The sequence below is a fragment of the Lycium barbarum genome, chromosome 10 (genome assembly GCF_019175385.1).
Source record: "Lycium barbarum isolate Lr01 chromosome 10, ASM1917538v2, whole genome shotgun sequence".
NCBI lineage: Eukaryota > Viridiplantae > Streptophyta > Magnoliopsida > Solanales > Solanaceae > Lycium > Lycium barbarum.
The window spans coordinates 3,173,295-3,189,152 of record NC_083346.1 but is presented as its reverse complement, the minus strand read 5'-3'; the positions used below and the strand labels follow the sequence as shown (position 1 = coordinate 3,189,152).

At 32.1% G+C, this 15,858-nt stretch overlaps 2 long non-coding RNA genes across 6 annotated transcripts; both read right to left on the bottom strand.

Annotated features, from left to right (window-relative positions):
* Nucleotides 1-2,292: 2,292 nt before the first annotated feature.
* LOC132615357 (uncharacterized) lies at nucleotides 2,293-3,817 on the bottom strand. Its single transcript, XR_009572663.1, has 4 exons — nucleotides 3,426-3,817; nucleotides 3,219-3,289; nucleotides 2,903-2,973; nucleotides 2,293-2,842 (listed from the first exon to the last, which is right to left on the bottom strand). It is a non-coding gene; the product is annotated as an uncharacterized LOC132615357 (long non-coding RNA).
* A 7,701-nt stretch (nucleotides 3,818-11,518) lies between these two features.
* Nucleotides 11,519-15,547, bottom strand: LOC132615307 (uncharacterized). Of its 5 annotated transcripts, none has more exons than XR_009572651.1 (8): nucleotides 15,324-15,547; nucleotides 15,152-15,234; nucleotides 14,951-15,022; nucleotides 14,454-14,587; nucleotides 14,230-14,358; nucleotides 12,972-14,137; nucleotides 12,175-12,296; nucleotides 11,519-12,080 (listed from the first exon to the last, which is right to left on the bottom strand). It is a non-coding gene; the product is annotated as an uncharacterized LOC132615307 (long non-coding RNA). The 5 variants fall into 5 exon arrangements; XR_009572652.1 differs by having other exon boundaries at nucleotides 14,951-15,018; XR_009572648.1 differs by having other exon boundaries at nucleotides 14,940-15,022; nucleotides 15,324-15,546.
* Nucleotides 15,548-15,858: the final 311 nt, after the last annotated feature.

Genomic DNA, 15,858 nt, shown 5'->3' with positions numbered 1-15,858 from the left:
CTTTTATATAAATTATTAAGAAATATACTAAATAAGTATAGATATTTGATTGTAAACTCAGTTATTATTATATATTAATTTGATTGTATATACTTCGTTGGAAGTTTCACCAGTTGAACAGAATTATTGCTCCACAAGTCCAAACATACACCAATGTCCCTTTCTCTTCTCTACCAAAAATTTGTGGTCCTGCTAACCAATTGATTAAATTCCTACAAAATTTCTTTATGCAGATTACCTTGTAATAACCTCCATGAAATCCCACTTGAAAATTGAAGGTTCCTCCTCTGCTTCCCTTTTCACAACTTACTTCTTTTTAATTTTAGGTCTAATAATTGTAATATTTGGATTTTATCCTTCAGAAATGAACTCGTTTTTGGTTTTCCGGTATATAGGTACTACTTTGTTTGATATAGATAAATACACATCAATGATGATAACAATGGAAGGAAAAAAATAAAAAAGAAAAAAAAAGGGCAAAATCAAATGTACACCCTATTTATGTTATTAACCATGATGACTCGAATTGAAACTATAGGTCCATTTATCAATTTAGTTTCACAACCATCCAATACTATGGACAACCAACAAGAGTTGTGGTATGATGGATAAGATCACGTCTAATATTTACACCAAATCTTGTAAACTTACTTTATTTAAATAATTTAATGAGATCAGAATACATGTTAATTAACCATGATTAAATGCTAAAGGTAAATGTACAAACACATGTCAAACATTTATTAGGTTGATATAAACAGCGGGTGGGGGTAAGTTTTCACCATGAAGATACTCTACCAGCTAAGCAAGTGATCTCATCCTCTAGCTTTCTTTCCAATATGAAGAACGTACGTTAATGTGTCTTCTTTGCCCGGATATGTTTGTCATGTTCCACTTGAGCTAATTAATTCGTTGAAATTTGAGAAGATAAAAGAAAAAAATTGTGTGGATAGATTGTGGTTGTGATAAGAGATAAATGATGGTATTTGGTACAAAGTTTCTATGAATATGGGTCTACACCAATTGAATTATTGGTATTGACCAGTCAATTTGTACATTTTCATTTAGACCACAAGCTAGAAAGATTTTCTCTCTCTTTTAGATACTAACCGAAGTCAAATATCATCATATAAGTTGGGACGAATCAGGGAATAGTAAATTTTAAAGCTATGGATCAGTAGCTACCTTTGGGAATTTGTGGATGAGAAGAACTTCAAATGCATCTTCATCTACCATTTTTTATCATTTTGTCAATTTATACATATTTCAATTATTTTAGAGTTATTCTCTTTACTCCCTCCGCACACTTTTAGTTATTCACTATTTTAAAAATAGATTTTCATTTTTATTTGTCTATTTTCTCATATCAAGAGAAAAGAAATTTATTTTTCCTGTTTTACCTTTAGCAATAACTACTCTTTGCAACTCGTTTTTCAAATTCATTAATACTATACACCAATTAATATGGGCATCATAGTAAATTATGTACTTTATTTATTATTTTTAAGGAGTGTGCAAAATTCATAATGAATAAGTAAAAAATGGACGAAGGGAGTAATTAAGTTTTATTGTTATGATAAAATTCAACCGTGATGGTGTATAGATCGTGGCTGTGATAATTTATAAATTATTGATATTTAGGACAAAGTTATGAAAAGTTTCTATGAAGATGGGGTCTACTCCAATAGAATTATTAGCTAGAGGAGCAGTCAAGTGGTACATTTTCATTGAATAGTATTCATTCATAATAGAGAAGGAAATTTTTTCTTCTGTGATAGAAGACCCCTCCGCTCTCTATCCAACAGTAATATGTACACCATGAACAGCTCAAAGTTTCAACAGTTTCGGTAGAATTATTGATGGACCAAGTCCAAACACCAATGTCCCTACTGACCAATTGATTGAAAGTAATAAGATGATATGGAGGAAGAAGACTACAAAATATTTCTTTATGTAAATTACCTTGTAATAACCTTCATGAAACCCCACTTGAAAATGAGAGGGTCGCTGTTCGTCTTCTCTTTTTTCTCAACCTATTCGTTTTGAGTTAGTATCTCAAAACCACTTAAACTAAAGGACAGTCCGGTGCACTAAGCTTCTGTTATGCATGGGATCCGGAGAAGGGCCGGACCACTTACACTATTGTAAAAATATCAATGAATTCCTTTTAAAACAATCTGCAGGCTGCTTTACAAAGTTAAATACTATCCTTTTTTTTAGATAGAAAACGCTTATAACACAACATACATTTAGGTTAAATTTAGAAATGCACATTCAGGTTAAATTTAGAAATGCTTCTATATATGTAGTATATAGTTAATTATATATAAAATGAAGTGTATTTAACTTTTATCTAACATAGAAAGATTCAAAAGGAGTATTAGAGAAATAAATAACCCAAATACGACTTTAGATTACATAACCTCATCTTTAAACTTCAAACAGACAAATAAAAAATTAAATTAATGTTGTTATTTACGTTGTATATTGAGAAGATAAATGAAATACAAACATATTCATTAGCAAGAGAATCATTTACAATGGCGGGTAAACGAAACAAAAATATTGATATGGATCACCTATCTGTTATTTTAAATGGGATAATTCCCCTTCTTCGACAGGAGTAAAATGCTTGCATCTTCTTCTCATGAGCTTCCCATGCAATCATTCCCTCCATTTCTCGTATTTCATTAGGAAAAAAAATTGAAATTAGCTATAAATTTCATTGCTAATCCATCATTAAATTGCTCTAAGTGCTAAATCCGTCCTAAATAAAATTACCAACTGATTTGTTGTTGCAATAGAATTTGTCCATTGCTAATTTCTATTCTTTTAGTAGTGTCTGGAAATCAAAGCCACGAGGAAAAAAGTTACTACTGCATCTTATCTTTTTAAAAACTACCTGAGAATATGACTGAATAAATTGCTCTGCCCAGGATATATCTTGGCACCACCAAAATGGGGAATTTCGTCCTGAAATCAGAAGAAAAAATTTTTTTGCTATAAACTTCGTTGCTAATCTATCATTTAATTGCCCGTAGCTAATATTTTTTTTTTTGATAATCCATGCTAATCCGTCACTAAATAAGATTAGCAACTGATTTGTTGTTTAACAATAGAATTTTTTGCTAACTTCTATTTTTTTTAGATAGTGTCTAAAATCAAAGCTACAAGGGAAAAAGTTACTACAACGTACATCTGATCTTTTATGAAATTACCTGAAAATCTAAATGAATAAATTGCTCTTCCCGGGATATATCTTAGTACCACCAAAATAGAGAATTCCGTCCTGAAATCAGAAGAAGAATAAAATTAATGGCTTACCCACCTATGCTTTGCTGTAGTGCAAATCTAAAGAAGCACAGCAATAACACATGAAGTAACAAAATAGGAAAACAACAAACAATGAAGATGAAAAGGCATACACATTAATATGAACTAATTATTCAGTTTAATTAGAAGGTTCGTGGTCTTCCCACGTTCTGCCTTAAATTTCTATAAGATCACAAAATTGAAAAAATAATGAGAGTAAATTATAAGGAATGAGAAATGTTGGGTAATAATATCAGATCTTTTATGACAATAAAATGAATCTAAACGTTTTCCTTTTAAATGTTATAGAAAGTGTTAAATGTATCACATTTAATATAATTATATTTATTAAGATATTAGGAAGAGAATTAAAGGAGCATATTTTGGTTTTTTAATATGGCACATAAATGGAAAAAGAAAATGAGAAAAATGCAAAAAAAAAAAAAGATAAATAGGAATGGTGACCATAGAGAGGCGCCACATCACCTTATTTATGTCTAGTTTTATATTATACGTAGATTATGGGGGTGTTGTTGCGACCCTTGAACTATAATATTTTTTATTTTAAATTTCTTAAAATATAAGTCAAAAAGAGCATTTATGTGGCATTTTACTAGTAGACTCAATTGAAAAGACATAACTCATGACGTGGGCACAATATTTATTTTAAGTATGCTTTAATATTCAAACCTTTTAATCGAGTTTATTATTATTATTGAGTACAGTTTGTTTGGATTTGCAATTAGGTTTACTGCTATTGCTTATTTTACATTTTTATCTTTTGTATCTTTTTTTGAGCTGAGGGTTTATCAGAAACAACATCTCTACCTTCTCAAAGTAGGTGTAAACTCTCCATACACTCTACCCTCCCCAGACCCTAGCTGGTGAGATTATGGTTGGTACGTTGTTTTTAAAAAAAAAAAAATACTGTTAATTTAGAGATATGATTTTTCAACTGAATATACTGTTACTAGAAAAAATATTGAATTTTGAAGAAGAAGAAAAAGAAATAAATAAATTTAGATAATCCAAGAAAAAAGAACAACCAAAAAATAAAAGTCTATGCTTTAATATGCAATTTTTTATTATCTTTTCTTTTGTTAAATTTTTGTATTACTTTTATTTTAGAATAATTTTAATTGAGTTTTTTGTTTTGATAAATTTCAGTAGTGATTGTTGATAGATTATGGATGTGATAAGTGATAAATTAATGATATTTGGGACAAAGTTATATATAGGACTTCAAGTATGGAAACTTATATATACCTTGCTAGTCAACTGGTATATACTGTAGGAAATTCCTTCAAAGACTCCATGTCCCCCTCTTCTCTTGCCAAAAGGAAAAGACCTCACACACAGGTTGAAACAGTTTTCCTCCAACAAAAGACTTTAATGCTTTTTTCCCTCTCTTTTTTTAATTTTATAATAATTGTGTCGTCATCTCGATCTTGTTACTCATTATAGTTACCTCCCACCAATATAATTGCTAGATATCTCTGCTCAAAAAGATTTTGGCAAAAAGAACTAAATCACGTAATGGGTTTTCCCTCTGATATAATTTGAACTTGAAATCTCTTACTGACTTCACTAATCATTGGACTTCACCTTTGAATCAAAAAAATTCTCAGTTGAAATGTATTGAATTAATAAGAATAATATAAACAGAAAGGATAAAATAAAAAATGTCATCAAATTGTAAGCCTATATATTTGAAATTGTAAAAATATGTTAATGACAAAAAATAAAGTAATGTCCGAGCAATTGCTTTTCTAAAAAAAAAAATGTCCCAGCGATTTCTTTGTCACTAACAACTCATGACGGCTTCTTAGTGGGGAAAAGATTTTGCGTCCAGTGTAGCTTGAAAGTAGAAAGAGTTAAATTCATTTGAGGTCATGGTATTCGGAATCGGACATCGAAATGGAAGGATTTCATTGTGATCGAAGATTAAAAAACCAATCAAAAGCAGTGTATGATTCTATTTTCTTTGTGCCCATGGAAAGTGAACTAATAAATGGTTAGAAGATTATTTGGTTCCCGGATAACTTAATACGAATATTATAATACAGTCCCTTTTCATTTGACAACATGCACGATTCCAACATATCACAAGACCTTCATATAAATGGTTAGAAGATTATTTGGTTCCCGGATAACTTAATACGAATATTATAATACAGCCCCTTTTCATTTGACAACATGCACGATTCCAACATATCACAAGACCTTCATATACATCAATTTTGTCAGATAAAAAATAGCACAAATAAAAATAAAGAAAACATATACTCCAAATACATGCTTGTGATTAGGGGTGTGCGTGGACTGAATTGGTTCAGGTTTTTTCAATATCAAACCAAACCAATTGTGTTCGGTTTTAAAATCTATAAACCAAACCAACATAAGTCGAATTTTTCAATCTCGAGTTTTTTTTTGGATTTTCGGGTTTTTTCAAAAAAGTAGTCATATAAAATATATAATTTTACTTTAGATATTCGTTTAGTCATGGTAAAGATTCAACTATATAATTAAGGTGTTTCTGTGAAAATAACACATAATGTGAGGTGAATGATGACATTGTAATAAAATATTCAACAAAAAAGTAAATGAAATTGCATAAAATAGATATTGCTAATTAAACCATAATGAAAATGATCATAATCTAAAAATATTAAGTCATGGTAAAATAAGTGCGGCTAATAATTATTAATTACATGACAAAGATAAGATAAAGTTATGTATTTTCACTATTTTAACTCCGCCCGTGTGAGCTCGCTCACATTGCCGGTCCCAAGCCCGGATAAAGGAGGAGGGTTGCCGAGGGTCAATCGGAAATAGCCTCCCTACCCAGGTAGGGGTAAGGCTGCGTACATCTTACCCTCCCCAGACCCCACTATTGTGGGATTACACTGGGTAGTGACCCTATGTATTTTCACTGTTTAAACCAATGCAAAAATAAATACTACTCCCTCTGGATCAAAAAGAGTGTCCACTAAGCCTTTTTTTTTCTTGGGTCAAAAAGTGTGTCCTCTTATCAAATTAAGAAATAATTAACCTTATCTTTTCAAATTTGCCCCTAGTGTTATGTGATTTAGAGACAGTTTAATCAAATTATCTATTTTTGTTTAGAAGTTAGTGTTTTCTTAAGGGGTGTGCAAATAACTAAGTGAACACTCTTTTTTATCCGGAAGGAGTAATAAATATCCAACATTATTGACATTCCTAGTGATAGAATTGAATTTCTTTTGTTAGCATAGTATTGATTTGATTTTGGTTTGTTCTTTATTTGATATGCTAACATTCTATGGGCTAAAACTTATTGGACTATTCAAAATTCTAAGTCCAAGCTTGACATAATATGTTAAAAGACAAAAACTATGAAAAAAATTTGAGAAGTATTTATAAATCGCATTACAAATAAATATCTTTAGGTATAAAATAATTTTAAAAATCATATAAATGTACTGTCAGGTTGGTTGGGCTCGGTTTGACTTTTTTTAGTTAAAACCAAACCGAACCAATTATGGTTGAGTTTTTTTTGTCAAACTAAACCACTAGTCGATTTTTTTTTTCGATTTGACTCGGGTTATCAGTTTGATGTGGTTTGACGGTTTTTTCTGTACAACCCTACTTGTCACTAAAATATAAACATGCCCTCAAACTTAGCTTCGGCTGGCAAGTATGCCCTTCAACTTTGGTTATGCACAAGTAGACACCTCAACTTGTATAAAGTTGAACAGATAAGCATAAATGCTGATGGGGCACTAACATGGAATTGACATGGCACCTCATAATTTATGTGTCACGTCAGTATTAGTGTTTATCTGTTTAGCTTTATACGGTTGAGGCGCCTTCTTGTGCGCACCCAAAGTTAGAGAGCATATTTGTCAGCTGAGACCAAGTTTGAGGACTTGTTTATGTATTATGACCAAATTTTTCATACATTTGCTTGCTACTGAACTAGATCAAAATACACAAGAAGGATATTTTGTGACCTAGCTAGTGGATAATCCGCTATAACAAACTTTAGAAATATATAATTCCATTTCATCAAAAGAGACCACAATTAGTTATATATAATTCAATAATTTTCTCTCAAAAGATTAAGCAACACGCAGGATGGATTGACCAATTACACCTCTGCAAATAATATGATGTTTTCTCTGATATCCAAAGTTTCAAATTATGAGCCTGTTTTTAATTACTTGAAATTCTAAAATATGTTTATGGTTAAAAGTAAAGTAATAATTGAGTAGTTTCTTTGTCACAAATAAAACAATTCATGAATATTTGACTTCATTCTGATTGAAGATATCAAAAGTACGTCTATTTTGCACCTTACATTTTCTTTGTGGTGCATAAACGGAAAACAAAAAGTGGGACTATAAGTAATAAGGAGCATGTCTTTTCTATCCCACTTGAATATTATTGCTAAAGAAGTCCAAACGCCAAGTCTCTTTCTCTTCTCTGCCAAAAATTTGTTGTCCTACTAACCAATTATTATATTTTTAATTTTTCACCAAAGTTGAAAAACTCTTCATCCAGCAAAATTTTTCTCAGTCTTCAACAGATTGAATTAATAAAAATAATCTAAATAAAACGGATAATTATGAAACTTTACTCAATAACTTGTGAGTCTATATTGAGAATTGTAGAATACAACTCCATGTTAATGGGTAAAAGTAACAAAATATTCGAGCAATTTCTTTGTCACCAACAACAAATGCAAGTTGTCTTTCCTTCATTGTAATTGAAGATAATAACCAATTAAAAGTATTGTGGTGTATTTAACATCTTACATTTTCTTTGTGCACAAATTGAAAACAAAAGTGCGCCTAGAAATAATAAGGAACGTATTTTTTCTATCCCAGTTGAATAGAATTAATTGCACTAAAGTCCACATCTCTCTCCTCTGTCAAAGAAAAAGATCCCACCTGGAGGTTGAAAAGTCTTCGTGAAGCAAATTATCTCTATGCATTTTTTCTTTTTCTTTTTAAAAATTTTATGAGGGTGGTGTCGCCATCTCTTTTTATTGGGTATTGTTATCTCCTACCAGTACAAATATAGAAATAAATCACCTAATAATTTTTGCCTTTGGTATAATTTGCACTTGAAATGCTCATACCAAATTTATTGACCATTAGACCTCACCTTTAGATCAAAATATTTCTCTGTCAAAAAACGACTGAATTAACAAAAATAATCTAAAAAGAATGGATAAGATGAATACTCAACAAATTGTGAGCCATGTTTATTTGAAACAATAAAATATGTTAATGGCTAATGCTCGAGCAATTTCTTTGTCACTGAAAATGCATAATGACTCGACTTCATTCATTCATTGAAATGGAAGACAAGGACCTTTCGAAAGCAGTACTATACTATTCATTGGTCTTATCTGTTAGTTTAATAAAGCAGCACCACAGGTTCTGTATATTGTGTATCTCCTATGAAGCTTCTTAATGATCTTTGAACCATAACTCTACAGTAATATGAACACAATGGACAGCTAAAAAATACAAGGGGATGAAGCTGCCAAGAAAGAGTATAACCTTTGGAAAATATTCCAGTTGAATTGAATTATTATGACTGAATTTCACCCAGTATCTTGTACTCGCAATGTTGCTTGTGCTGCAACTTGGCATATTTGTCGTGAAATCCTTTGGATGACTTTGAAAATCGATCTCTATCGTCACCTTTTTACTTTTAGGAAGAAGAAGTGGCGGGGCTGAATACTGACTGACAATTAAGGAGTAAATTGTAAATTCCGAATGGTTAGAAATGCAAAATAAAACATACAAGAGGTCATTTGGTTCACGGATAACTTAATACAAAGATTAAAATACAAGTATTGTAATATATAGATTAATAATTTTAGTGGATGTTTGGTTCATAGTATTATTTCACATCTCGTAAAGCATAGAAACTTTGCACTATGGCATATATCGTAATGTCCAAACAACAACAACAAAGATACCCTCTCTAGATCTTCTACTGTTATAGTGGCTAGAGAGGCTTGCTTGACCCAACACAACTTACAAAGACCAACAACAACTTGTGGAATTTGCGGAGGGTCGAGGGTCAAGTGCACAGAGACTTAACTCCTACCTTGAAAAGGTAACCCTTACCTTGAAAAGGTAGATAGGCTACGTTGTTTCCCATAAACCCTAGTAATGTCCAATGTAGTTTAAACCTGAAACGTCATGGTTTTTTCCCACTTATTGACTATTCGGCACATCTTTAAATCAAAATATTTCTCAATCTTCAGCAAACTGAATTAATAAAAATAATTGGAATAAAACAGATAAATAAAACGCGTTAATCAAAAAATTATGAGCATGTCTAATTATTTAAAATTGTAAAATGTTAATGGCTAAAAATAAGGTAATAACCAAGTAATTTCTTTGTAGACACGATAATTCATAACTGGACTTCATTGTGATTGAAGATATTAAAAGCACTACGGTTTATTTTGCACCTTATAATTTCCTTGTGCATAAACCGAAAACAAAAATTGGGCCTACAATAATAAGGAATGTGTAAATTATTGCTCCAAAGTCCACATCTCTCTTCTCTACCAAAGTAAAAAGACCTGACACAATAGTTGAAAAAGTCTTCATCCACCAAATATCCCTCTTTTTTTTTCTTCTTTTAATTTTATGATTGTGGTGTCGCAACCTCGACTATTTTTCTTGTATCTCCAACTAGCACATATATATCAATGGATAAAGCCTAAAATCAAGGTAATATCCGAGTAATTTTTTTGTCGTTGATAACTGCACGACGACTTGACTTTGTTGTATAATGTAATTTATTTATTTATTTGTCATGAACAACAGCTGCACAAGAGGACTTCCTTTATTGAGATGGAAAGCGCTATGGTCCTTTTTCTTTTTTTCATTTTTTCTGTAGATGGAAAGTGAAAGCAAAAGTTGGTCCATACCTTTTGGCCTACTTTCCTAAAGTATACTGTAGGTCTGTTGGCCTTTGCCGTTGGGTCTAATTGTAAAATTTGAATTTATATATCATCTAATTGTGATCCTAAGAAATTGATGTGTCATTTCTCATAGAATAGGAATCTTATCTTTTTTGCTCTTTTTTTAAGGTCCTAATTTTTCAAGTTTTCTTATATGAAAGAGCTCATAAATCACACATTCATTTTTATGATTGTTATTCTTAATAGGCAAAACACATAAACAAGTCCTTTAACTTGGTACGAGCTGACAACTATGACCTTAAACTTTGCTAGTGCACAAGTAGACACTTAAACTTGCCAAAAGTTGAACATGTAAACACAAATGCTAATGTGGCGCTGACGTGACACATAATTTTGTTCAGTGTTATGTCACTGCCACATTAGCATCACGTTAGCATATATGTTTATATATTCAACTTTTGACAAGTTTAAATGCCTACTTGTGCACTAGCAAAGTTTAAGGTCATAGTTGCTAATTTTCGCCAAATTAAAGGACTTGTTTATGTATTGTGCCTTCTTAATAATATCCATAACTTCAATTCCTTTCATGCCCGTCGGCAGAGCTAGACTATAGCTTTACGGGTTCGACCGAACTTGCAACTTTCTTCAGTATTTATCTTTAAAAAATCATTTAAGATTATAAAAATTATTAATTATTAATTTATAACTCAGTAATTTAAAATGACTAAAATCTCAAATCTTGGCTCCGCATCTATATCCATGCCCTTAACTATACCCAAAACTTAAAGGGACATCTTAAACTACCACTATGAACAAAAAACATCCTTAAAGACTAAAGTGCCTTGAAGATAACAAAAGTCATCTTCCGGTTAGACTTTGTTTGAAGAAACTAACAGATCCACCCCACTTGCAAGTCAATGTGACATGACTTTGTTAATGTACTACTTGTGTGGTTTCAGTTTGTACAGTGGAAATATTTGGGGTAGATGTTGCTAAAGCACAACATCTGATGGATGACAAATGATTCCAACGATCTGGCATTTAAACTATAATCCATTTTATTAACCGAGATGGTTCGACTTGAAACTATAGGTTCATACATCAATTTAATTTCTCAAACATCTAATACTATGAACGACCAACAAGGGTTTTAGTGGGACTTCCAATCAATATGCTTAATGGCTGAATCCTTCAGACCTTCACCAAGATAAGAATGAAAGAATGGTAAGAGATCTTGGGACAAAGAATTAAGAAATCAAAGAGAACATTCAATAACTAAATGCAATAATTTTCTAACACCACCGTTTCAGGTAGCTATTTACAAATGATCATTACTTCATTAAGCTTAGAAATCAAAGAGAACATTCAATAACTAAATGCAATAATTTTCTAACACCACTGTTTCAAGTAGCTATTTACAAATGATCATTACTTCATTAAGCTTATTTGTAGGTTACTACTAATTATTCCAGTTCTGAGATAACAATCAAACAGTGTACTATTATGACTACATTTCGTACTTCTTTGTTTCCTTAAAATTGGAGTTGATCTGAACTACTTAATCCGCATGCTAGATTAACCATTTTCAGTGATTCATATTCATAAACTTCTTCTAGTATTTAGATTTGACAGCGGATATCAATGGAGTCTACGCTTCTCGATCTCTACATGCCAAAGGAAGAATAGTTGCTCTACCACTGGAGGTACGTTCTATTCCTGGAAATAATTCCCCTTTGGTCCGCTTGCTCAGTGATGTTAAGCGACTTACTAATAGCTCTACGGCCTCTTTCATGCACCCATTTTGGCAAAGTTCTCTGGCTTCACGCACATTCATCTGCATTTGGATTTTGGACAAGCTACTGGTCAGCAAAGACAAAGATGTGATTATGTTTCGAAATGAAATTTAAAAAGAACAAACTACTGCATACCAAGTTTTTTCATGAGTCTCTTTCTCAGGCCAAGAGTTGTTCTGTTACAAACAGAGGAAACATGTTCTCTTCATAGGCAGTGTCAACATTTCCATTCTAAAGTACCATCTTCCCAGTTTGCTCTGCCAAAGTAAAAATCCAAAACCAGAATATAACGTATTAGAACCACTTATAAGTAATCAATGATAAAAAATTATTACTTTATCAGTATAAATGTCAAATAAGAGAGCAGCCAGCAAGATAATCACATATTCCTAATCCGAAATCATCAAAACATATAATCGTGAATTAGTGCATTCAGTCTTGAGCAAAGGGCTTACAAATCTAGCACTCAAAGATTTGCAAGAAATTGAAATGTCATGAACCATTATCACTACCACAGCTAGCATGCTGCCATTCATCTCATGTAATTGACAAGTTACCACAAAGACTTTGTTGCTTTTCTTTTAAGACAATACTTTGTTGCTTATTTTTCCCCTTTTCCCTTTAAAAGAAGTACTCCTGTTGTTTCATTTTATATGTCGTCCTCTCTTTTTAGTCTGTTCCAAAAAGAATGACACTTTTTTATTTTTGGAAGCTCTTTAACTTTGAATTTCTTATTTTACCCTTAATGACATGCTCTTATAGACATAAAAATGTCAATGCCATGTTTAAAAACCATAAGTTCTAAAGGGTACTTTTGATAAGTGCAAAAAGTCCTTTTTCTTAAACTCCACTTTTAGTCAAACATATCATATAAAATGAAGAGGAGGGTGAAGTATAAAAAAGAATTGTAAGAGATCATGAAGAGAACAAACCTTAACATCCCCTCATACTCCAGCTTCCTCCACTAGCTCACGTTCTGCTGCATCTTTGATTGTTTCGTCTTTTTCCCGACCTCCCTGTTAGAACAAGAGAGATGTATTTAAAAAAGAGATAAGCTCTAATATAACAATCAGAGAGAGCATCAAAATGATACCTTTTTTGGGAAATATTAAGAAGTTTTAAACCCATGGATCAGTCGCTACCTTTGGGAAATAACAACCCTTTGCCTTTTCTGTGTGGACTTATTAGACAAACATCAAAGGCATCTTCATCCACCAATGATAACACGGTGAAATATTTATATTGGTAGGGTATACATCAGCAGAAGACATGACCAGGGGAACAGGTATAGTTAATAAAGTGACTACAACCTTAACAAAAAAAAATACATCTTTCCACATAAATCATATAAACAACAAAGTCAAAATCTGAAACTTGGTCCTAAAAAATGCAAAATAATGGCTTCCAGAGTAAGCTTGATACTAAAAAAATCCTGTGCAACTTTTTTTATCATCTGAATGCGTAATATTCAAGCAAAATTAAAACCTATTAGACCTTCTGAATGTTATGATAAATGACTGTAACCTTCTAGCTTTGCCAGCAATATGAAGAATTAAAGAATGCTAGAGATCTAGGGAAAAATAATTAGAAAATCAAGAGAAAATCCAATAATTCGATGCAGTTATTTTCCAACATCAATATATCTGGTAGCTATGTACATGTTCACCTCCTTTGATAGCTCTGATTCTAATTATCTATTATGTCACACAACTCCAATTCTGAGATAACAAAAATTATACTTCCAGTACTTTTTTTCGTTGTTCCCTTAACAATGGAGTTGCTGTGAACTATTTAATCCACCTGCTAGATTGACCAATTTTAGTAATTAGTTCCTATCCGCTAACTATTTCTACCACATGTAGATTTGACAGTGGATCGGTATCAATAAAGTCTACACTTCTTCAGTAGAACTTGGAAGGGGCAGAGAAAGTATTTGAGCTCCAAATCTAAAAGGAAGAATAGCTACTCAAACAACGGAGCTACGTTCGATTACTGGAAATAGTTCCCCTTTGGTCTGTTTGCTTTGTGATGTGAGGCGACTTACTAATAGTTCTGCGGCCCCATTTGGGCAAAATTTTCTTGCTTCGTGCACACTCATCTGTAATTGGTTTTTGGACAAGCTACTTGTCAGCAAACGGAAGTGTGAATATATATGAAAATGAAATTTAAAAAGAATGAACTATTCCATACCCAAGTTCTTTCGCGAATCCCTTTCTCGGGACAATAGTCTAGTTGTTCTGTTACAAACAGAGGAAACACATTGCCTTCATAGGCAGTGTCACCGGCTTTGTTCTCAAAGTGCCATCTTCCCATTTTACACTGCAAAAGTGATCCAAAACCAAAAGAGTGAAACTTGTTAAAACCACTTATAAGTAATCAAAATATGGATTCAAGAAGAATGGCTTATAGCATACCCAATTTCATTCCCAAATCTATTTCTCGGTCAAAGAGTCTAGTTGTTCTGTTACTAACAAAGGGAACATGTGCCCTTCACAGGCAATGTCACCGCTTTTGTTCTAAAAGTACCATCTTCCTCTCCCAGTTTGCACTGCAAAAGTAATCCAAAAATAGATGTTATTACTTTATCAATCAATGTCAACAAGACTAAAGACTGTACGATTAAAAAAATCGTGTATTCCTAATCCAAAAGGAGCGATCACAACATCACATTTAGTCATCAATTAGTGCAAACAGTCTAGAGATAAAAGAGCTGCTATCAAGCACTGAATGTTTTTGCAAGAAATTTGATAGATGATAAGCCCTAAACTCTACCACAATTAGTATACTGTGATTTATCTGATGCAATAGACAACTAGATAACAGACTTTGTTTCTTAGTTTTCACCTTTTCCCTAAAAATTAAAGCATAAAAGGAACTGAAAGAAATGAAGGAGAACAAACCTCAACTTCACCTTGTATTCCAGCTTCCTCCACTGTCTCACACTGTGCTGCATCTTCAATTGTTTCATCTTTTCCCGACCTTCCTGCCAACAAGAGAGACACTTATATCTAAAACAGAGATTCCTCTAATATAACAATCAGAGAGCATCAAAATGATAGATTTAAGACATTTTAAACCCATGGATCAGTGGATTCTTTGGGAAATAACAAACCTTTTATTTTTTCTGTGGACTTAATGAGAAGAAATTAAAAGGCATCTTCATCTACCAATGATAACTCAGTGAAATCCTTATATCTGTGAAACATCTTTCCACATGAAAATCATACAAAGGATTGATATTTGAAATTTGGTACTCAAAAAAGCAGATAGCTTTCTTCTCTTACCTCTCACTTTGGGTTTCAATGCAGCTTGTTTCAGTTTCTAGTTTGTGGTTGTTAGGTTTATTAGTCTTCTATCCTTTCACTCTATTTTAGTTTTTTTTTGTTTGCTTGATTATGTGTTAGTCACTATATTTTTAGTTATTATGTTAGTCTGTTTTGTTTAATTTGGTATTACATGGTTAGTATAATGTTGTGTAGAGCTAAGTATGTCACCAGTTAGATATGCATTATATCAGTATGACTAGTAGTAAACAACTCTTATGTTAGATAATAAATGTTGAAACCACCATTGATAACAGTGTTGACTGATATATGTTCCATGTAATAATAGATGATTTGTATTGGGCCTCAATGAGATCAATTGGAGAGTTTTAAGTTAAAGGAACCAGGTTCAGGGTGTGAAGTTCTTTTTTGTAACCTGTTCTGGGGCCTAAACCCCTGAAATCCTTGGTCTTATTTTTTCTCATGAGGAATATGTGACAAGTACTTCCTTTTCATTATGAAATAAGTTTGATTTTGTGATTTGTATGAGGCCAAA